The sequence below is a fragment of the Notamacropus eugenii genome, chromosome 6, assembly GCF_028372415.1.
Source record: "Notamacropus eugenii isolate mMacEug1 chromosome 6, mMacEug1.pri_v2, whole genome shotgun sequence".
NCBI lineage: Eukaryota > Metazoa > Chordata > Mammalia > Diprotodontia > Macropodidae > Notamacropus > Notamacropus eugenii.
Genome location: NC_092877.1, coordinates 122,596,158 through 122,619,743, shown reverse-complemented (window position 1 = coordinate 122,619,743; position 23,586 = coordinate 122,596,158). Strand labels below are relative to the sequence as shown.

At 40.9% G+C, this 23,586-nt stretch overlaps 1 pseudogene; it reads right to left on the bottom strand.

The window, feature by feature from the left end:
• Position 1: 1 nt before the first annotated feature.
• On the bottom strand, positions 2–2,205 carry LOC140511760 (RNA-binding protein 42 pseudogene; annotated as a pseudogene).
• Positions 2,206–23,586: the final 21,381 nt, after the last annotated feature.

Below are 23,586 nucleotides of genomic sequence, written 5' to 3'. Positions count from 1 at the left end.
CTTTCACTTTCCAAGTTTCCATTTATTTTCTTCTCAGTGCCCAGCTCTGTGCCCGGCACACAGTCGGTTCTTAATTCTTCTTTTTAATTACTCAAATTGGCTCAGATTGGGGGCGGGATACGGGGGGTCTCGGAGGTGGGGGCTATCGCAGTCCCAGCTTCTTCTTCTCCTTCTGCTTCCTCCGCACCACGTCCAGGTTGCGGTCCTTCCACATGCTCTTGCGCAGCTTGACGGGCCGGGAGCCCACGTACTTGCCGTTCATCTCCCTCATGGCCCGCACGTAGTCGCCGGGGTCCTTGAAGCTCACGAAGCCGTAGCCCTTGGTCTTGCCGTGCGCTTATCTCGGATCACCTTGGCCTTGAGGAAGGAGGGGAAGCGGCCGAAGGCTCGGGCCAGGATGTCGTCGTTCACCTCGTTGCCCAGGTCCCCGCAGAAGATCCGGAAGTAGTCCGCATCCCACTCCAGGAGGCTGGGGTCTTCCCAGCTGCTCCCGGCCGCCGTGCGGATGCAGCGCTTCAGCCTCTCGGCCTTCCCTCTCCTCTTGTCCTCGCCCGGCGGCTCGGGGACCTCGAGGGTCATGAGTCCCGGGGGCGGCTGGGGCTCGGGCCGGGGCCTGGGCCTGGGCCGCAGGGACAGCAGCTCGGGGATTCGAAGTGGTGGGAGCAGGCCCCCAACCACTTCCAGGGGTAGAGGCAGGGGCTCGGGCTCGGGCAGGGGCATGGCCAACGGCAGGGAGAGGCTGGGCCCAACAACCGCGGCAGCTCCCGGGCCCCCCCCCAGGCACACCGGCTTCCTCCAGCCTGGAAGGCGCCGCGGCAGCCGGCTCCTCGTTCTCCTTGGAGCCCAGGCCCAGGTCTAGATCCAGAGCGACTGAAGGCTCCTCCGGGAGAGGCCTCAGGGTCGCCATTGTGCCAAGGGGGGGTCCCGGTGCCCGGGTCATGAGGGACAACATCATGGGGGGGCCAAGAGGACCGGGCAGGGGGGGGCCCAACCAGGGCCTGGGGCGTTAGCCTGAGAGCCCCGGGCCGGGGATCCCCCGCCGCCAGGCGAAGAAACACGGCGTCCCGGGCCTCGGGGCTGTCCAGGCGACCTCGATCTCCTCCGGCCGAAGCCCACAGGCCCCACAAAGGGGCCCGAGGGCCCGACGATGGGGGCGATGCCTGTGGCGGCCGCCGCGGCCCGGGCCTCCAGGCTCTGCTGCACCTGCCGGTAGGTGTCGGTGGCGATGATCGGGCGGATCACGGGGGCCGGCTCCGCGGCTGCTACGACCGGGGCCGGAATGCGGGCCATGGGCGCCCCCAAGACTTCCTGCTCAAACAGGGCCATCTCCGCCTCCATCTCCTTCAGCCGCTCCTTCCCGCTCTTCCCCCCGCAGCCCGGGAGCGGCCCCGTCCCGGCCATCGTGGTGGCAGGTCGTCGTGGCCGGTTCTGCGGCGGCCTCCGGCTGGCGGGCTGCGCCAGCGCACGCCGATGACGCAGGACGCACGCCGATGACGCAGGATTCACGTGCCTTTGAATTGGGAAATTATGTGGAAGGCGTGGGGAGGGGGAGGGGAAGGGCGTGGTTAGATCCTGCGCTTTAAGTCCATGTGTAATTCTATCTCCTGGCCACACTGTCTTCAGGAATCCCTGTGAAAACACCTGACCTGGAGGATTATGGGTTTTTCTCTCCTGCCATATCTGACTTGCTGTATCCCAACTAACCACAGTTAACTGCAGTCCCTATGGGCTCAGGAAGGTTCCTATGGAGCATTGGTTCACTCCCATCATTACCACTAAGTCTGCCATTCTACTGAGAAGTCATGGGCCGCTGATTTTTAAATCTGGTGTCAACTGGTGGTATAGCATAAATCTGAGACTAATTTGTCTTCCTCCTTGAAAACCTCCTGTATTCGACAGAATTTCACAGCTAAGAGGACTTCCCCAGCCATCCAGTCCACCCCTTACCAGCATAAGAAACCTTTCTGTAAGATCTTTGACAGGTGAACACTCAGCTTTGCTGGAACACCTCATGTGAAGAAGAATCCTCTGATTTCCAAGACAGTCAATTCCACTTTTGATCAGCTCTAATTGCTAAGAAGTTTTTTCCCCCTGTCTATTTGCCTTTTTGTAACTTCTATTCAATAAGCTTCTATGTTGTGCCAAGCACAATTTTAAGATGCTGAGGAACAGTGTTAAGTACTGAGAATATAAAGACAAAACAATAAAACATTTGCCCCTCCTTTTACACCCTCATGGACCAAACAGAACAACTCCAATATTTCTTTTGCGTGGCAGCACTGCAAATACATTGTCCTGGGGTGGTGACCTTGGGTTCTCCAAAAGTTATGCCACCAGACCACAGACTCTGGCAGATTATGCCAAGCTAGAAAAGCTTTGAGTATGGGTCCAGCATTGGATTGTAAGTTTCTTGCATGAAGACTAACCTTGCTAAGTTTAGAGATACCCATCAGCAGAGGGTCCATCACCACCTGACCACAACAACTTATAAAGACTATCTACAAAGGTAAAGAGGTATTTGTACTTCGCATTAGAGGGCATGGCACCCTTATCAATGAAATCATAGATCCATGAAACAAATACACATATGTGGCTAATTTAGCCCCAAAATTTACTAGCCTGATTATTTTAGCGTAATGCCCAGCTCATAGTAGGCCCCTAATGTTTCATTCTTTTTTTTCATTCATTTGTTCCATAGGAAGTACAAAGGTAATCAAATTACATATGAGTGTGTGTGTATCCTATTTCCTCATCTTAAGTTGTTATTTGCCCTGGACAGGTGGTTATTTCCCAGACTAGAATAAAGATTCAGTCACTCAATGGGACTAATCAATAAGGGAAGCAAACTCTCATCACTACCCTACAGTGAAGATAATTAGGAGTATCATCAAACCTTACCCAAAAGAACCATGTGTTTATCTGACTCATCCTGGCTTTTGGGGGGATTCCAACATATGTCATTCACAGCTTCACTGCTGAAGAGAAGGGACTTCAAGGACATTTCAGCTTCAGCCCTAAAGAAACCCCCTGCATACAGCCCCTTTTTGCATCAAAGCAGCTAGGTAACTCCCTTCTCCATGTGACTTATGAGTACTGTTAAAGGAGTAAAATCTTACAATCTCAGAATCTGAAATGGAAGGGAACTCAGACGCACTTGAATCCAACAAAGAACTGAATAAAAATTCCCCTCTGTCACATTCTTGACAAATGGTAGACCATACAGATTCATTACTTCCCAAGGCACCTCTCCGCCATACTCACGTGCACGTGTACACACACACATATGAGCTTTAATAGTTTAAAGTTGCACTAAAACTTTAGGAACATCTTGTATACACACATGCTTCATTAGAGAAATAAATTCTTGATCTCATCAATGCAGGTGCTTCCTTCACCGATGCAGATTGTAACCTATCCATTTCTTCTCATTTTCTCATTCCTTGTCCCCCCATAAATCCTTTATTGAAGTTCTACCCAATACCCTGGAGGCTTTTCTTTAGGTTGCTTAACATTCTGTGAGTACCAGTGAGCCTGGTTAGAGAAATTAACCTGAGTTTAATCTTTATTCAGAAGGTTTGCTCAGCAAGTGTTTCAGTGAATGAAGGGTATGAAAAGTAAGAAAAAACAACAAAAATGGACCAAAGGTTTCAAGGTTATCTCATTTCTCCCCACAGTCCTTTTTGTAGCTGTTAGAATATTGCCTATGACCTCTGATAAGTCCTAGAAAGAAGGAAGGGGTCAAACTCTAGAATTGGCCCTGAGAAGGATTAGTTCAAATCTGTCCTCTGATCTCATCTGTGAGACACTAGATAAGTCACTTAACCCCAATGAACTTCAGTTTCCTTATCTATAAAAGGAGGAAAAAGATATTGCAAACTTCAGGATTTTGTGACAGTCCAATGAAATTAGAGAAAAAAGCATTCCAAAAGCCTTAAGTTTTAAGCTTAAAACTGTGCTAAGACTTTTGCAACACCCTGCATATATAGTGCTTTGCAAATTATAAAGTGATATGTGAATATGTATATATATATATATACTTATACATGTATATGTGTACATACATATGCATATATATATATGTCTGTGTGTATATGTTGTATATGTCCTTTGAATTTGAAGTGGACCAATGATGTCACAGGATGATGTCTTGATTTGTGCTTGAATTGGATTTAAGTGAGGCAGAGTTGCACAAAGTCATTTGCCTTGCTCTCTCTTCCACAGTCATCCAGTGGCAAGACAAAAGCCAGGATGATTGGTGATGGCCCAGGATGCGACAGGTAACTTTGGTATTTTCAATGTCTAACTAAACTCTAGACACTCCACAGTACCTGCTTCAGTTTCCTTAATGACTGCTGGAACAAATTGTTTTCATCCTCCCATTCTGCTAGAGGAAGTCTTCACATCCTTGGAGTAGACACCCCACTAACTCACAGATGGTTTTGTAGCCCATTGGTTACCCTCAACTTAGTTTAGTCTGTCTGCCAAGGCCGTTTATCAGAGTGTGGTCACTGCATATGCTGTAGCTTTTGGAAGCCACAAGTGAGAGTTGAGTAGACACAAAAGGTGGGTGGATGAGCAGCCTTGAAAAGGCTTTAGCAAGCTTCACACCAGAGGTACTAGTTTTCCTGGAACACCCATACAACCCATGTGTATATGTGTATGCATATAATATACTTGTATATATATGTATATGCCAGTTATCATTAAGAAGTTCTAGAGCTATTCTTTTCCAATAGCTATGACACTGAATGGATTTCTGTGGAAACTATGAAAAGAATGAATTATAAGTCCATGGTTCAATGGAGATGGCTTAAGGAAGACCATTGGGGAGACTTGTCCATGTTGAAGTAGTATATAAGTACAGGGGAGAAAGGAATAAAAACAGATGTAGGTAAAATTAGTAAAAAACTTTGGGGAAAAAATTTGAGTCAAACAAATAGTTGACTCCCTGGAGTGCTATGAATTTTTGTTACAGGCATTCTTCATTCACTTGGTTTTTCCTATGTGGACGGTGTACTGCTAATATATTTTTGCTTAATTTGAAGAGGTTTCCCACCCATTAATAGGCCCATGTGACCTGCTTAAATCACATGGAAGCCTAAGTCACATGTGGTGGGAGGAGATTGCTGAAAAGGTAAAACAAGAAGGGTGGAGCAGAGCAGGGAGTAAGTTGGTAAGAGCAGTTAAAGTGGAGGGAGAGAGAGGACACAGGCAGGCAGACAGCTAGCATTGTGAGTGTTTGCTTGTGGGAATGCCCTTGGGAGGAGGGGGCAGGAAGGTTTGGGAATGGCAGTATCCCATGCAGTGATAATGTGTATTGATTTCTTGGTTACTATGATGGATTTGGCTTTCTGGTGTTGGGATTCGACTTTCTGGTGTTTGAATAAATGTTTTTTTTCTGCCTTCTCTATGGAGAGTCTGTTATATTTTGCGATTCATAACTATGTCGGCATATTCATAGTCTCAGTCAGTGCTGTGAATATTGCCTTGGTGATATAGACACTCAATCCAAATTCTTTTTGAGTGGTTATAGATTTCTCTCAGGTGGCAGTTCTACAAAGTCCTGATGCAGACAACACAGTGTCATTGACAAAAGAATTTTCTGGAGAACCTTATACCAACTCATTCACATAGATTTCTTCTTCCATTTGAACTCTACATTGGATCTTTTCCACTGTAGTGGCATAAATACCTTTATGATTGTGACATGTAGCTAGATGAACAACCTATAGAGCCTGTCCAACATTCACACACATGTGTATTGGTGAATATATGAAATATATGAAACATTATTTATATACTTTATATGTATACACATAAATACACACATGCATATTTATATATGCATATGTGGGACAGATAGTAAAAATGGATAATGAGTTGGGTCTAGAATATAATAGGAGGAAGAGGTGGAGAAGGAAAGCAGATTGAATATAGATAATCTTCAGGAAATTGCAAAATTTCCTTAATGGCTTCCCAGAAGTTAGGGCCTATTGTTTTCAATATCAGTATTCTCTACCCTTCTCATCACATGGCAACAAAACATATGACAAAACAGTCTTTAGAAAATTAAAAATAGGTAACATCCAAAGACAAAGGCCAGGTTCCTGGTGGATGCAGCAGTCTGCCACGTAACAAATAAGGAACTTCAAAGGAGTAAAAGAATATCATTATGGAAATTAAAAGAAATGGAAAAAGAAAGAGAAAAATGGGCTGGTCATATGGTGAGGAGAAGGGATATGAGATAGCAACTGGTATCTATTAGTTATTTGCAGAATGCTCTGACATAATGTATGAATTGATGAACATTTATTAAATGATCACGAAGTTCCAAGCACTATCCTAGGCTATCAGGAGTAAACAAGAAAGTCTCTTAAGAAGTTGGGTGAATGTCTTGTTGTGAACTGGTGGGAGGACATGGGTAAGAGTGGTGCAGGATGGTCTGGGATGGATGGGTTGCAATTTGTATGACTGGAGGGAACGTGCAAATTAATGAGATCCTGGATTCATTTGAATATTTAAGTTGATCTTGTAGAGACTTTTAAGTTTGTCTGGCAATAGGTATTAGTACTCATTCCAGTCCTTGGACCTTAAACATGCTGTTGTTAGCCTAGTAAGGCTTTTTGAGTTTACTTCATTTTCTTCCCAATTTAAAGGCTGCTTCCTCTGCTGCATTGTTCTTCCTTGCTTCAGGAATTTTTCTAATGGTTGGCATTTGTTTACCCTGTTTTGAACAGGATATGTCAGAATCAGAAGACTCCTTTTTAAGCTTGGAGGAGTTATCCCTGTGCTAAATAGCTCAGCTTGTGTTTTTTGTTTTTGTTTTTTAACATTGGAGACTTCACATAACATACCATTCTCTCCTGAAGGAAAAATGTGTCAATGTGGTGCTGAGACTTAAGGCAATTGGTCAGTTCAGTGCCTGAGCATTCTGTGTAATCACTTTTGGTGGCAGTCATGGTGATAGAGGGCATAGGAGGAAGAAGAGGACAGGGACTGCTATCAGCTCAGGATATTGACATCCACTTGCAACTTTCACCTACTGACCTGATTTCCATCATGGACAGTGTTGTAGTCATGACACATTTCTCCAACCTCAATGGCCTTTTACATACCTGGAAGCAAGGAGAGTTTCATGAGAAAGCTGAGTGAGACTTTAAGCAGGGTAAGTGGGATTTATATGGATTTATTCTGTCTTCTCTTACCAGTAAACTATTTAACCCCACTCTTTTCACTTGCTCTCAATCTCCCCAGACTTTAGAAGGCAATAGGGGTTGCTTTGTAGAGATACAGATGACAGATAGCAGAGGAGTTGTGGGGAATTTTTACTCCTGGGGCAAATTCTACAAACTACATTCAGGACAAGTGTCATGAAGCTTGTTCTCAGTTGAGGGGAGTAAGTGATGACTGAGAGCCCTTGAAGACTTAAAGGAAGAAACTTCCCATAAATAGGGAAGCTAACTTTTGAGATAGGGGAATGGGGACTCACCCTAGCCTGTCATCTAATAGTTTCTTGTTTTAATTAATTTATGTTAACTAGATCAATAGGATTTCAGATTTAGAGCTGGAAGGGACAGCATCTAGGCTGACTTCCTCATTTTAAGTTTTCCCATTTTGCCCGAGGTCACACAGTTGGCAAGTGCACATTCAGGTTCTCTGATTCAGATATAGTTTGCTTCATTAAGCTCTCTTGGTCCTCCACTGCTCCTCCATTGCAAAAGTGAGCATACCTTTGACATTCTGTTCCTAGAGCAAAGTCCCAGTCATTCTGCCCTGGCTCTGTGGTTTGAGGTTTGAAGGATAGATGTGAGACCATGGAAGCATATGCTGGGGAACCAGATAAACCGCACTGCCAGAGTTACCAGGCAGGATAGCGTTTATGTGAATGTTTAGGATGCTATGTTTAAGGGTAAATGGAGTTAAGCCCAGTCCTTGATAATCACCTTGCTTATTAATTAATATTTTCTGAGTACCCACTGAGTAACTGGCCTTATTCTCAGAGCTATAAGTCCTTCTTGGTTGAGAAAGACTCACACTAATTCTCACATTAAAGGATACTGAAAGAGAAAGCTCTATTATTCCCTCTCCCTCTGCCCCCCCACCCAGCCCCTCTGAGAGTGAACCTTCTCTCAGCTTCATTCATGTATAGAATTCCAATTAAACATAGTAAACAAAGGAAACTTTCTACGTTGTAATTTCCCTCTTTCTCCACTTGTTTTATGGGCAGCCTGAATTTATGGTGAGAGAATTGTCTCCTTTAAGTATCATCTTCTATTAACCAAAGAGATAAAAGCCCTAACGGGAAGGGAACCCCTTCAGTTCTTTGCCAGTTGTAAGATAGAACTGCCTGGTAAGTTTATTGGGGGAGCTGACATCTGTTTGACTGAGACAATCCCATCCTGCCCTGAAACTCTGCTCACATTCCAAATGCAAACGGCAGCCATCAGACAGAGTGAGTGGAGTCTTCTTAACTGCTGGAGCCTAGAGCAAATCTTGGGCACTAGTGAGGAAATGCTGCAGTTGTAAAGCAGATGTATGTTCTTATCCTTGCTGGCATGAAAGGCCATAAAATGTTGTGTCTTTTTGCAGCTGATCACTACTGTGAGAGTAAATACTCTTCCTGAAGATGTGGTAAGTCAATCACAGTCCCATGGAATATTTTTTCTGCTTAAAGGGATGGAAGCAAACCCAGTGGTGTCACATGGAGAAGGCATCTTATTTCCTCACATACGGCATGACATTAGGCACAAGCAGCATATGTTTCCATGGTTGTAAACAAAGGTGTTGTGTTTGTCAAACAGATCCAACATGTAGAGTATCTATAAACAGGATGGCTTTCTAGAGATGTTTATTTTTTAGGACAGATTGAAATAGTATGAAATTCTTAAAGGAGTCCATACCATCTCCCTGGGAACCGCTGTGTCTCTATGAATACCCTTTGGACATATCATCTCCATGTTTTCACCGGGACACCATATACTATGACTTATGATCTATTCAGGGTTGTCCATCCTCAGTTACCTTCTGTGTTTTTCCCTAACCGTATGAATTGCAGTGCTGTTGACTATTTTGTACTGGCGGAAAATCATACAAACCACATGGGGATAAAAGCAGCATCAAAAGCTGAGTAAGAGAACAGAATATTGTCTTCTTTATAGAGAGAGCTGGTTAGAAGAGGTAGCAGTTAATGTCAGTCAACCATCTTGTAGCTTCCTCTAAACTCCAAATCCAGTGCTTTCTAAATGGATATTGCCAGATAAAATCAAAGCTACCTTGTCTTAGTTATGTATCTGGGAATTTTCAATGGCCAGGAACATTCTCAGATACCCTGCACATTCAAAAAGTAGAAGCTGATTTATTTCAGCCACCTCAGTCCTACCTTCCACCACCAAAGGTCAATGAAGAACCTATTTCTGAACAATAGAAAATTATTCCTTGGATGACAACATTGATGATGATGATGGTGATGAAGATGGTGACTCTAATAGTAATAGGAAATTACTTTATATATGTTAATTCATTGAATTCTTACAGCAATCCTATGAAGTAGATGCCATTATTATCCCCATTTTATAGATGAGAAAAATGAGGCTGAAAGAGGTTAAATGACTTCCCAGAGTCACACAATCCTGCTTGTCTAAAGCAGGGTTTGAATTCAGGTCATCCTGATTCTAATTTTTATCCTCTATCTACTATGCCACTTAGCTGTCAAGGATTTGCTTCTCTAATATCTGTCACCAACTTCTATAGAGCCTCACATACAGATTCTTACAACAGAAAGAAAAAAAATGTTCATCTAGATAATTTTCTTTGTGTAAACCAGGGTATTAAAGCCTTTGCTACTTAGAATGATATCTAAGTCCAGATTGTTTCCATTCTTATAAATCCTTTACTTGATTTGACCATCTTCTCAGGTCGCCATCCTACATCTGTTTTCCCTTTTATAGGCAAATTCTTAGCAAAAGCTCTCTACATTTATTCTTTCCACTCTCTCATCTTCCACTCACTTTTTGGTCATTTGCAGTTTGTCATCTGTTCTTACCGCTTCACTGAAACTGCTCTCTTCAGGGTCACCAAGAATCTCTTTATTGCAGAATCTAATGGCCTTTTCTCACCCCTCATCCTTTTTGACATCTCTGAAGCATCTGACACTGCTGAACATCTTCACCTTCTGTAGTGCTCTCTTCAAACTGGGGTTTTGTGACACCATTTTCTTACAGGCTTCTTTGTCTGTCTGACATCTTGTCTAGTCTCCTTTCAGCATATAACTTGTGTCCTGGCTTCTATGCATGGAGATACTCTAGAATTGTCTTGGACCCTCTCTTTATCTCTTTTTGAACTCTCAGTAATGTGAGCTCCCATTTATTCAACAATCATATCTATATCCATGACTCCCATATCTACAAATCCAAACCTTATCTCTCTCTTGAGTTCTGGTCCACATTTCTAACTCTCTTCTAGACATGTCCACCTAGATGAATCATGGATTTCTTATACATGTTCTTATATATTTCTTATATATGTATATATATTATATGTATATATTTCTTATATATTAACCAGACATAACTCATTATTTTTCACCCTCAACCTACCTCTCCTCCTAATTTTCCTGTTTCTGTAGGGCTACTACCACTCTTTTCCCATAAATCACCATTACTGCTCATGGGGATGGAAACAGAAGAAACCCCCTCATTGTTGTGCATCAGTTTGGAAGTCCAAGAGAAAAAAAAAGTGCAAAAAAAGAGGCAGGTGACTCTTCCAAGATGAGTCTATTACCCCTGATTTTCAATCAGCAATCATCTTAGAGGCAGCCCCAGTTCCTGAAAACCAATCAGAGATATTCATGAGGCTTGCTAATAAGGTACCAATGCACATGTCTATTTCCATAGGAAATTCCCTTCAGAAAAAAATCCATACCCCATAATCTCATTAAGGTGGTTGAAGAACTCCTCAAATTGATCTGAGGCTTCCCTAATTACCCCTCCCTTATATATTTGTGAATGTTTTTTTATAATATAACCTATACTTCATAGTCTTTGAATATATTGTATTTTCCTAGTGTTATGAGAAACTCCTTGAGAGCAAAGATAATCTTGATTTTCTGTTTGTATCTTTGGCATCAACTATAATGCCTGACATATTGTAGGTATATAAATTCTTGTTAAGTAAATTTTGAAGCCTTTTCCCTTAAGTGTTCCTTTCTCTAGGCTAAATGCCTCCAGTTCTTCAACCATCCTCATCTGGTATGATCTTTAATTCTCATTACCCTAGTAACCCTTCTCTTTGACATATTCTAGCTTATTAATGTTCTTTTTAAACTGCTGTGCTTAGAACTGAACATAATATTCCAGATACAGCTTGACCAGGTCATGATGTAACAACATCAAGGAAGAGAACTTTGTTCCTCTACTCACATTTCATCAGGGTTCAGGAAATGAGTATCTACTAGCTACATGATTTGAATAAGTCATCTAACTTCTCTGAGCCTTAGTTTCTCCATCTGTAAAATGAGGGCATCAGATTAGGTCATCCCTAAGGTCCCTTCCAGCTCAGACCTTCATGATCTCATCTGTGATTTATATTTCTTACAAATATTCCTTGCTATTCTGTGATGAAAGGATCCTAAATTCTCTCAAGTTGACTCATTACCTTCTGTCACCACCTGTCAGGGCATTACCATCTGTCTTGCTACTGGACTCTGTGGACGATGGGACCTTTGTATCTGAATTATGGTTGCAGCCTTCTATATATGATGTCTCCTTCATTAGAATGTGAGTTCCTTGAAATCAAGAACATTTCTGTTTGTATCCTTGGCTCTTCATTCAACGCTTTTCACATAGATAACAATAAATGTTTTTCGTTTATTCATTTGTTCATTAGTTCATTCATTCATTTATTCAGCTGCTTAGAGGAGGTCACATCCAGACTTTTTAATCACTGACTTAAATGAACATTGTGCCTGACTCCAAATAGCTTAAAACAGTGCTGGCTTTAGAGTTAAAAGGGCCGAAGTATCTCATATCTCATCCTATCTCAACTCTTACTATCTGTACGACTCTGGGCAAACAACTAATCTCTATAAGTTAAAGAGTACCAGATCTACTTGGCTTTCAAGAGCCAACTGTTAAATTTTCAATGTGAATGTTTACACCTTAGAAATCTGCAAACATTAAAAATCAAGGCTCATTTATTGTTCTGTTGATTTATCTAGGCTCCTGAAAGTGGAGAAAATATTAATAATACAGATTAAATCTAAAAGTGTGTTGTAATTTCTTTTTTCCCCCAGTAAGTCAGTTGTTAAACATTTACCAGCATATCACTTTATACTCTTTAGTTCTCAGTTTCTTGGTATGTGAAATGAGGGAACTGGACTTGGTGACCTCTAAGGTTCTTCCACTCTAATTCTATGTGTTTGTCTAAATATATGGCGTTTTCATATAATGTCTTTATAGTAAAATATAAAACTTTGTTTCAGGATTTGTGGATGAGTTATCTTCTCTGCCCACCCCCACCTCCCCATAACAGCTCAGGTTTGAGTTGACAATGCAATTGATTACCTCTGGCATCTTACCCTGCCATGTTTCTCCACCAATTGAAATCTACTCCATTACAGGACAATAGGTTCACAGATAATGAGAATTGCTTGACTGACAAGTTCTAGTTGACTAAATCACATTTCTATGTCTCCACTATTAATATAAATGTTTCCAGGATCCAATGTACATCATCTGTATCCATTGTATTTCAATAGTAGAAAAATAATGTGGCAGGAAGGTAACTCTAGGGTATTATAAATATCAAATAACTCATAACTTTAATTATAATATTGGAATTTATCTTCAGAAGATAAAGGTTGAACTTATCAAGAGGTCACAAGTGAGCAGTAAAGGCTCCCTTATTGAGTGCAGATAAATCCTAGATTTTCAATAATCTCATTAAATATTCTGTCATGTCTTATCCTTCATACTATCCCTTATTTTTAAAACAGATCATCACTTCGCTGATGACTGTTGGTTTCAATCTTTCTGCTACTGTTCCCTGAAATATTGTGGGACCACACCAAGTTTCATTTCTGGTCTTTCCAGACCCTGCTTAATCCTATATTTTTTCATGAAATCTTCCCCCTCAAACTCCAAATGAACCTTGAACACTTTTCCTTCTGTCTGTCACACTTGCAACGTCTCTGCTATATATTTTGGAGCTTGCTTCCATTTAATTTATTCCAAGAGAACGGGTGAAACCATGATAATGCTTTTGCAATTAAAACAAAAAGAGGGATTGGGGGTACATCTGAAAATGGTTTGTAATATAAAACAAAAACAACAATAAAATTCATTTTAAAAAGATGAGAGAGTTATGAGGGGGAGTGGCTGAGAGTGTACACCAACTACCATCCTATTTGCTTTTTGACAGAATCTGAGAATCTCATCATTGGAAAGGTTCCTAGTACCATCTAAACCAACTCATACCACCTCCCCCCCCCCAAAAAAAATTCCTCAAACTATAACAAACTTAACAAGTGATCATTTACCATTCAGAGATGGGGAATCCACTACCTCCTGAGGTAGGCCATTTCCCTTTTGTAAGTGATAGGAAGATTTCGTTATATCAAAACCAAAATTGCCCTTTTGTGGTTTCTACCTATTATTTTTGTAACCAAAGGTTCCAAACCAGAAACCAGAAGAAGGAATCTCTTGTCTCCCAAGCTCTGATCCATTCTGTCTCTCACATAGGCTCAAAGCATTGAATGATCCTCTCCAGTTATGCAAACACTCAGGCTTAAAATCTTAAAAACACTTCTAGTATTGCCCTCAGAGCCAAATAGAACAAGTATAATACATATTAATTATAATACTTAATACAATTAAGTATAATACATATAATAATGACATAGCCTTATTCCTTATCAAGGTTAACCCCTCTTTGTTCAAGTGATCCCATTCCATTCCATCTCCTCCAATAGATTGCCCCTATGGTCATTACCACTCTTTCACTTATTTTCCATCTCTCCCTCTCCACTGGCTTGTTTTCTATTGCCTGCAAACATGTCCATGTCTCCCTTATCCTGAAAAAACCCCTCATTTCATCCTTCCATCCCTGCTGACTATTGTTCTATATCTCTTTTCTGCCCTTTGTAGTTAAACTCCTTTAAGTGATTATCTACAATATGTACCTCCACTTTCTCTCCTCTCACTGTCTGCTTAACCTGTTATAACCTGATTTCTGACCTTTTCATTCCACCTAAACTGCTCTGTCCAAAGATACCAATGATCTCTTTATTTCCAAATCCAATGCCCTCATTCTCCTTGACTTGTCTGTAGTCTTTGACACTTTTTCACTCTCTCCTTAATATTCTCTTTTCTCTAGGTTTTTGGGATTCTGCTCTCTTGCTGGTTTTCCTCCTACTCATCTGACTGCTCCTTCTCTCTCTCCTTTGCTGGATCCATATCTAGATCATGCCTTCTAACTATGGCTGTCTTTAGGGATTCTGTCTGGGTCTTCTTTTCTTTTCCCTTTATATTACTTCACTTGGTGATCTCATCAGCTCTCACGGATTTAATTACCAGCTCTGTGCTGATGATTCTCGAATCTGCCTATACTGCTGACCTCCAGTCTTGCATCTCCAAATAGCCTTTCAAATGTCTCAGATTGGCTGTTTGGTAGACATCTTAAATTCAATACTTCCAAGACAACTTATTATTTTTCCTCCTAAACCCTCCCCCCCACTTCTACCTTCCGTATTACTATAGAGGGTAATGCCATCCTCTTACTCCCTCAAGCTGGAAATCTAAAGGTCATCCTGAATTTCTCACTATCTCTTACCCTGTTGACAAAGCCTGTTGATTTCACCTTTGCAATATCTTTTCAATATATTACTTTCTGTCCTCTGATACTGCTACTGTTCTAGTACAAGTTCCCATCATCTCACATTTGGATTATTTAAATAGTCTGCTTCAAGTGTGTTCCCACTCCAGTCCATTCCCTCATTCAGCCACTAAAGTGATTTTCCTAAAGTACATATCTGATCATATCATGTCATTTCCTCTTCTCATAAACTCTAGTATCTCACTTTTGCCTCCAGGATCAAATACAAAATATTCTGTTTGGCATGTACAGTCCATGCCAACCTTTTCCAGGTTTCTTACATCTTACTTCCCAACACATACTTTGAGATTCAATGACACTGGCCTCTTGGCTGTTCTAACAACCAACAAGACACTCCACTATCTCAGCTCTGGGCATTTTCTTAGGCTGTTCCTCATGCCTGGAACACCTTCTCTCTTGTGCGCTAATTATTGACCTCCCTCACTTCTTTTAAGTTCCAACTAAAATCCCACCTTCTACAGGATGCTTTCCCTAAACCCTCTAAATTCCAGTGCCTTCCTCCACTTATTTCCCATCTACTTTGTATACAGCTTGCTTTGTATATATTTGTTTGCATGTTGTCTCTCTGAATAGATTATAAGTTCCTCTAAGGCCAGGACTGACTTGTCTCTTTTTGTATCCACAGCATTTAGCATAGTGCTTGGAACTATGTAGGTTTACTGATGAATTGGCAGTCTTTTAATGACTTGTAAATAACTATCATCCTTCTCCCTCCCAATAAGGCTTCATTTTTCCACTGATAACCTTCCCTGTTCCTTCAGCTGATTGAGATTTGGGATGAACTTGAGGCCCTGGACCATCCAGGTTACCCTTATCTGGATGCTCTTCAGGTTATCAGGGACCTTTCTTCCATATGGAAACCAGAACTGAGCTCAGCACTCCTCATATGTTTTGATCAAGGCGAAACACAGTGAGACTATCATCTCTTTATAAGTCATTTAATTTCTCAGCAACCTCAGGTAACTCTAAGACTAGAAATTTCAAAGAAATTGCTGATCTCCTTTGGTAGAGGGGATTTCTTTACCAAGTGTTCTTTACTTCAACAAAATCATGTCTGGATCAAAAGTTAAAAAGAAGAAAAAAAATGGCTTCTCTTAATACAGCAAAAGCTTGTGTTAGCTTTTTTTTCTTCCCATACTATACGGTTGACTCATATTGAACTTACATTTCTATGAAATGCTGATAGGAAATAAATGGGAAGGCAGCGTTGCATTGTGGGTAGAATGCTGGATTCAGATTCAGGAAGGACTTGGATCTTGGAAGAATCCTTTCTCAGACACTTAATATCTATGCATGATGCTGGGCAAGTCACTTAACCTCTCCAGGTCTCACTTTCCCCATCTATAAAATAGAGTTAATAGCTTCTGTTTCAGAAGGCTGTTGTGAGGAAGAAAAGAGAAAATGTATAGAGATGACTTTGCCAATCTTAAAATGCTATATGGATATCTATTATTATTGTTGTTGTTTGTGAGAAATGGCATATGGTCTCATTGAAGATACCCTTGATGAAGACATAAAATTCACAAGTGATTTTCTATAAGACACTAGGGCTCTATAATCATATAGCTGACTGAAAGGTCAAATGTAAGCTACAGCAGTGTTCATTTCTTATTGATCATTTAAAAGTATTTGACTTGCTAGAAACAAATGCAACCTTAAAGGTCCTTTTCTTGAAAACAGAGTTTACTCCTCCACCTTTTCCTCTCCATCATAGCTAACATTTATATAGTACCTACAATGTTCCAGAACCTGTGCTAAGTATTTTACAAATAATAACTCATTGGATCCTCATGTAACTCTGTGAGGGAGATAACTATTGTTATCCCCATTTTGCAGATGAAGGAACTAAGGCGGACAGAGTTTAAGCAGTTTGCCTAGGGTCATACACCTAGTAAATGTCTGAGGTTGGATTTGAACTCTAGTCTTCCTCATTCTAGACCCAGTGCTCTATCCACTACACCATGATAACTTTTCTTAATCATCTTTTGATTATTGACATGAGGTCAGGTATAAAATAAAGATATGTGCTCACCGATGGTGTTCACTTCTGCCATGGAAGATGCCCTGTGCAAAGTACAAACAAAAGAGATCTGCCACTTATGGAAAGGTTCTCCAAATGCTCCTATCTTCAGTTAATGCTGCATTAATTGTGTACAGCTTCAGAGTGAGACAAAGCTACCTCAGCGAAATCCTTAGCAGTGAGACAGATTGATCTCACCCACATGATGTAGAGGAAAGAGATTTGGGCCTCAGAGGAAGTGGGTTTGAATACTGGTTCTGCAGCTTGCTACATGTGTGGTCTTACACAAATCATTTTATGTCTCTGGGGTCAACTCAAGTCAACAAGCATTGATTAAGAGCCTACTATGTGCCAGATAGTGTGCTAAGTGCTAGGGTTACAAAGAAGAGCTAAAACAATCCCTTCCCTGAAGGAACTTGCATTTTAATGGGGACACAAAGAGTGAACAACTATGTATGAACAAGATATATACCAGATAAATTGAAGGTAATGTCAAGGTAAGACACTAGCACTGAAGGGGACTGGGAAAGCCTTCTTGCAGAAGGTGGGACTTTAGCTGTGGCTTACAGGAGGCCAGAGAAACCCAAAGTCAGAAAAGAAGAAAGAGAACATTCCATGAGTGTGAGACAGCGATTAGGCAATGGAAATGCCCAGTTGAGCAGTGGAGCATCCTGTTTGAACAACTGCAGAGAGGTCGGTTTCACTGGATCAGAGAGTGCCTGAAAGGGTAAGGCATAAAAAAGCTGTCAAGGTAGAAAAGGACCAGGTTATGAATGGATTTCAAGTCAAATAGTGGATTTTATATTTGTTCCTAGAGGTAATGAGGAGCCAGTGGAATTTATTGAATGCAGGATGCAGGTTTGACATGGTCAGAGCTATGCTTTAGGAAAAAGTAGTCCAGGCTTGAGGTGATGACGTCCTGCACCAAGATGATGGCAGTGTCAGAGAAGATAAGGAGGCATGTAAGAGAGATGTTATGAAGGTAAAATAGTTAGGACTTGGCAACAGATTGGATTGGGAATGAGAGAGAGTGAGGAGTTGGGTCTCTAAGGTTCCTTTTAGCTCTTGAGCTGTGGTTCTATGGGCTACCATTCAATACTGCTCCATATTGTTCATAGATTATTTCATATGTGCAAGTTTTATCTCCTTAACAAGGTTTTAAGCTCTTTAAGAAAAAAGACAGTGTTGCATACACATAATTCCCCCAAATTGCCAAACATAATGCTGAGCATAATAGGCCCTCAATAAATCAATGTTGATGGCATCATGTTAGGAATGCTTCTCTCTTGACTCCCATGTTTGTATATTCCATCCCTTTTAGATTATAAAGACAAAGATGATGTCTCCTTAGTAGTATAGTACTTCAAATACATAAAAGGTATCTATCAAATCACAAATTTCCAATCAATTTTCCAAAATTTTTTCCCAAGTGAAGTCTCTTAATATTTGGGTATGATAAAGGAACAACCCTGATTATCTATACAATATATAGTAATTTGCATTTAGTGCTCTAAAGTTTGCAAAGCACTTTCTGATCATCTTGTTTGAGCCTCACCTACCTATGAGGTAGGTACTACAGATATTAATATCCCCATTTTATAGATGAGGAAGAAACTGAGGCAAAGGTTCCTCCCCATTGGTATAATTGGATCTAATAAATCACATTTAAGGTTTGCAGAGCCCTGTCCTTGACACAATCAGGAAGTGGGTATTGATGGAATAAAATTGTCCCCACTTTACAACCAAAGAAGACTAACTTTCAAGTTGTAAATGAGGAGTAAACTTACAGTTTAAATAATTTGTATGTGGTCAAACAGCAAGTAAAAGTGACAGCAATGGGTTTTGAACTCTTGTCTTTCTGATTGAGTCTATTACTCTGTCTACTATACCACTTTACAATAATAGCAGCATGGACATTTCTGTACATCTTTCATTTTCCTTTGGTCTGTGGGGACTTAATAATAAAGTTGTGTAGTACTCTCAAATAAGAATAGTTGTTATAGTTATTCTATTGTCATGATTTTATGACACCAAAATGAAATAGGCACTCCTCAAAGATAGGGACTTTTATTCCTGTCTCCACTTAACGTTATGTCTGGCAAATACTTAAATATTCACATGGATTTATGAACTCATCAAAGTAATATTTCCTCTGTTGGTGCACATTATAGCCCACTCATGGATGCCCATCCTGCGCAATTGTTGTCTATGTTGTGGAACAGCTTTGACATAGAGGGCATACCCAACATGGTAGGAGTCTTTCTCCTTTGCTTTTGGCATCTCAAGGATAACAGTGAATAACGTGAGCTGCCCATCAGCTATTTCTCACTCACATCAACTGACCAGTCCATTATCTGTTTTCACTTATATATTTCTTTGAAATTCTTTACTTTGCCTCACTCACAGCAGGTATTTAATAAATGTTTGAATTGAATTGAATGCGAATAGAAAGGGAATCTTAAAAATTGAGTGTCCGTGCAAATAGAACATGCTTCTATAGCTCATTTGTTATGGCCTCCTTTTTCTATTTGCAGGGCTGCTTCATATGACCTTCTAAACTTCACAGAGCATGCAAAGTATTTATCTGTAATGGTGAATTTTAGGAAATACTCTGGCCCTTCACATATACATAACCGTATCAGCCTATGTCAGAATCCATATTACTCACTCCAGAGCATGTACGCAAAGAAAAGTCTATTCAGTTAAATCCATATGTGCTTCTCACGTATTTGAAAATTCAATCTAAATTTCTTACATGAATCTGAAAGGAGTGGTGCTCTCTAAGATTCTTGTGGATGAGTGTCAAAATTCACTGTATCTGGACAAATTTATGGTCTCTTGGCTTAAAGAAGAAAAAGAATGGGACTGAGGAAAATCTGGGGTGGCTGAAATATTGACTTCTGTTAAGTCCTAAGACAGGCCCAATTCAACTCAACAAATATTTGTTAAGCATTTACTATGTGAAAGGCACTGTGCTAGATACTAAGGATACAAAGATGAAACAGTCCCTGTTCTTGAGGAGCATAAGATTTAACGGACAACAGGAAGAAGGAGACAGGATAAGTGTGTTTAAGTATTTGAAGGATAGTCATGTGAAAGTGGAATGTGAATTTTTCTGCTTGGCCTCAGAGGGCTGAATAAGGAAGCAATGGGTAGAAATTAGAGGGGCAAATTTAGGCTTGATATAACAAAGTAGTTGTTGACAATGGAGATCTCGTAAAATAGAATGGGCTGCCTTGGGAGGTACTGAACCATTTTAGTGGATATTCAATTCAATCTAGGATCAACACAGGTTGAGGATGTTGTAGAGACAATCCTGGTTCAGGTAGATTTGGGTTAGATGGTGACTGAGTTCCCTTCCAACTCCGAAACTCTTGTGATTCTACAAAGGTGTAATGTAATGTAATGTAAGCCAAAGCAGAAATCCAGACAAATCACTAGAAGAAACTGTAAGGTGAAAAAGCTCACTTTTCATAGTAGCAAACAATTGGAAACTATGGGGGTGCCCATCTATTGGGAAATGGTTAAACAAATTATAGTACATGAATGTAATGGAATATTGCTGTGAACTCAGAAATGATGAAATGGAAAGTCTCAGAGGAAATTGGGAAGCCATCTATGTGTGAAGTGAATAGCACCTTTATGTATAATTATATTTGTATGATTTATAACATTTATATTTGTATAACATCATATGTCATATTTATGTAATATCATGTAATATACAATTTTACCAACACTAATAATAATAGCAAACATTTATATAGCATTTACTATGTGTCAGCTGCAGTGCTAAGCACTTTACAATTATTATCTCATTCAATCTTCATAACCACCCTGGGATGTAGGTGCTATTATTATCCTTGTTTTTTAGGTAGGGAGACTGAGGCAGAAGTTAAATGATTTGCCCAGGGTCACCAAGCTAGGAAGTGTGTGAGGCTGAATCTGAGCTCAGGTCTTCCTGGCACAGGACACTCCACTACACCATTACTTCATTATGATGAAAAATAATTTTGAGACTGTAGAACTCTGATGAATGCAGTGATAAACCATGATTCTCAAGGACTGAAGATGAAGTACGATACTACTTCCAGACAGAAAGGTGAAGGACTCAGAGTGCAGAAGGAGACACAAATTTTTGGACAAGTCCTGTATGAAAATTGACTTCCCTCGATTGTGCATGTTATAATTTATGAGAGTTTTCTTCTGTTGTTGGGGGGGGGGGGAGGAATGAGAAGGCAAGAAAATAGACAAAATAAATGCTTGTCAGTTGAGTTTAAAAAAAAAATTTAAAGGGAGGGAGAGGTTTCTTTTACTTTTTAATCTAGGAGAATCAGGGAAGTTTTCTTAAAGGAAGTGGCACCAGATTAGAGCCTTGAAGGAAATAAAGAATTTCAATAGGTAGAGAGATGTGAATATGTGGATGTATTCCAGGCACAGAGGACAATAGCCCTTGTGAAAACATAGAGGTGGAGCACAGCAGAAGTGCTCAATGACCAATCAGCAATTTGGCTGGTACAGAGTGTGAAGAGAAGTTATGGAAGGTAGGCTGTGCCACGTTCAGAGTGTTGGACTTGGAATCAGGAAGTTGTTGTTCAATTATGTCAAACTCTTCATAACCTCATTTGGGTTTTCTTTTGGCAGATCTACTGGAGTGGTTTGCCATTTCCTTGTGCTACTCATTTTACAGATGAGGAAACTGAGGCAACCATGTGAAGTGACTTGCCTAGGGTCACACAGCTAAAAAGTGTCTGAGGCCAGATTTCAACTCAAGAAGAGATCTCTTCCTGGCTCCAGGCCTAGTGCTCTATCCACTGCATCATCTTCAAATCCATCCTCAGACACTTATTAGCTGTGAGATCCTGGGCAGGTCACTTAACCTTATTGTACCTGTTTCCTCTTCTATAAAATGGGGATAATAGTAGCACCTATTGTTGTACTATGGTTAGGAGGATCAAATAAGATAATATTTGTAAAGCACTTTGAAAAAGCAAAAGTGCTAGATAAATGTTATTAATTGTATCATCATTATAAGGTCAGAAAGGGATGGTAAAACCTTGTGGTGAAGCACTTTAAGTGCCAGGCTATGCAGTTTTATTTTATCCTCCTAGCCTCTCTACTCTGGATACTAGGCAAGCTCTTTCTTCCTGCCCGTTTTTTTCCCCAACTTCTCTACCCTGGACTTATGCACTTTATTGGATTCAGCCAAGCCCTCCAGAATATGTGGATGACTGAGTCTTTCCCTGCTTGTGACTTGAGAATTAGCAATCCAACCAGTTTCACTTAACTGAGAACTTGCCCCTTCTCTGCAGGACCCAGATCCTCTGGTTGCTTCAGGCAGCTGCTTAGAGGAGAGGGTAGTTCTGACTCAGTCATTCCTCTCTCTGAATATCTGTACAGGAGGAATCTCTGGAGAGCTTAGTATGGCTTGGCATGCTGAGTCACACGGCAACGTGTCCGGGTGACCCTCCTCCCTTCCTCCTCCTGTGACTGAAGAGCAGTTCCAGAGGTCTGCCAGGTGATCTGGTTGCTTTCTTCCCTCTGTTCCCATTTTTTGCCCGTTCCTGCCCCAGAGGACTGTTTTCTTTGGGACCTTGAACTTGCCTTTGTGTGGCTAAAAAGGGCTATAATGAAGGCTTCTTGCTCTATGCATTACTGGCCCATATGGTTTCTTTGCTGAAGCTCTTTCTCCCTTGCCAAATCCTACAGCTATTTTTAAGGACTGAAGTAGCATGATAGGAAGTCACTCCTCAAATGTAGGGAAAAGCAGAAGAATAAGAATATTTGTAATAAACGATCACTTTAAGGTTTTCAAAGCACTCTGCACATATTATCTCATTTGCTCTAAACATCAACCTGGTGAGGTACTTTATCCACATTTTACATGTGGAGAAACTGAGGCTGAGTGAGGTTAAAGTCACTTGCCCAGGGTCACAGAGATAGTAAATGGCCAAAGCATGATTTGAATTGAGGTCTTCCTCACTCTGGGTTCAGTACTCATCCACTGCAAAATAGGCTTCTAAGACAATAATTATGCAAGTAGAAAGGATAGTGGATTTGGAATCAGAAGAAATGGGTACAAATCCTCACCTGTACAACCTTGGGCAAATGGCTTAACTTGCCTGAGTCTTACCTTCCTCATTGGTAAGGTGAGAGGGTTGGACAAAGTGACCTGTGATCTTCCTTTCAATTACACATTTATATTCCTATGAAAGCAGAACTAGAGTCAAGGAGCTCCTAGGAATTCCCAAAGCTTCCCTGCTCTCTTTTACTCCAGAATGCAGCAGCCTTATTAAGGTTCCTTTCTGTTACATCTGACTCATTTTTAATCTGGTTTTTCCTGCTTTTGCTTCCAGCATCTGCTAGAGGTAACACATGTCTCACTTCCCCATCTCCAGCATAACTCAACTGTAAAAGAGGGAACCACAACAGCTGTCTCAAATGAAACATTCCCAGGGATGTAGGCGATTTCACCCAAGTGGTCCAAAGAAAGATTCTCCCAGAAGTGGCAGTTCCTTAAGTGATCAGTGGCTCAAAGGATCAACCATTTAGAATTGAAAGTTCAAAAGCCATCTACTTCCACCATCATTCTTCAGATGAGAAAACTGAGACCCAACAATGTTAAATGACCTGCCTTATTCCTAACCTGAGCCAAAATCCTCTAGGATAGCAGGAAA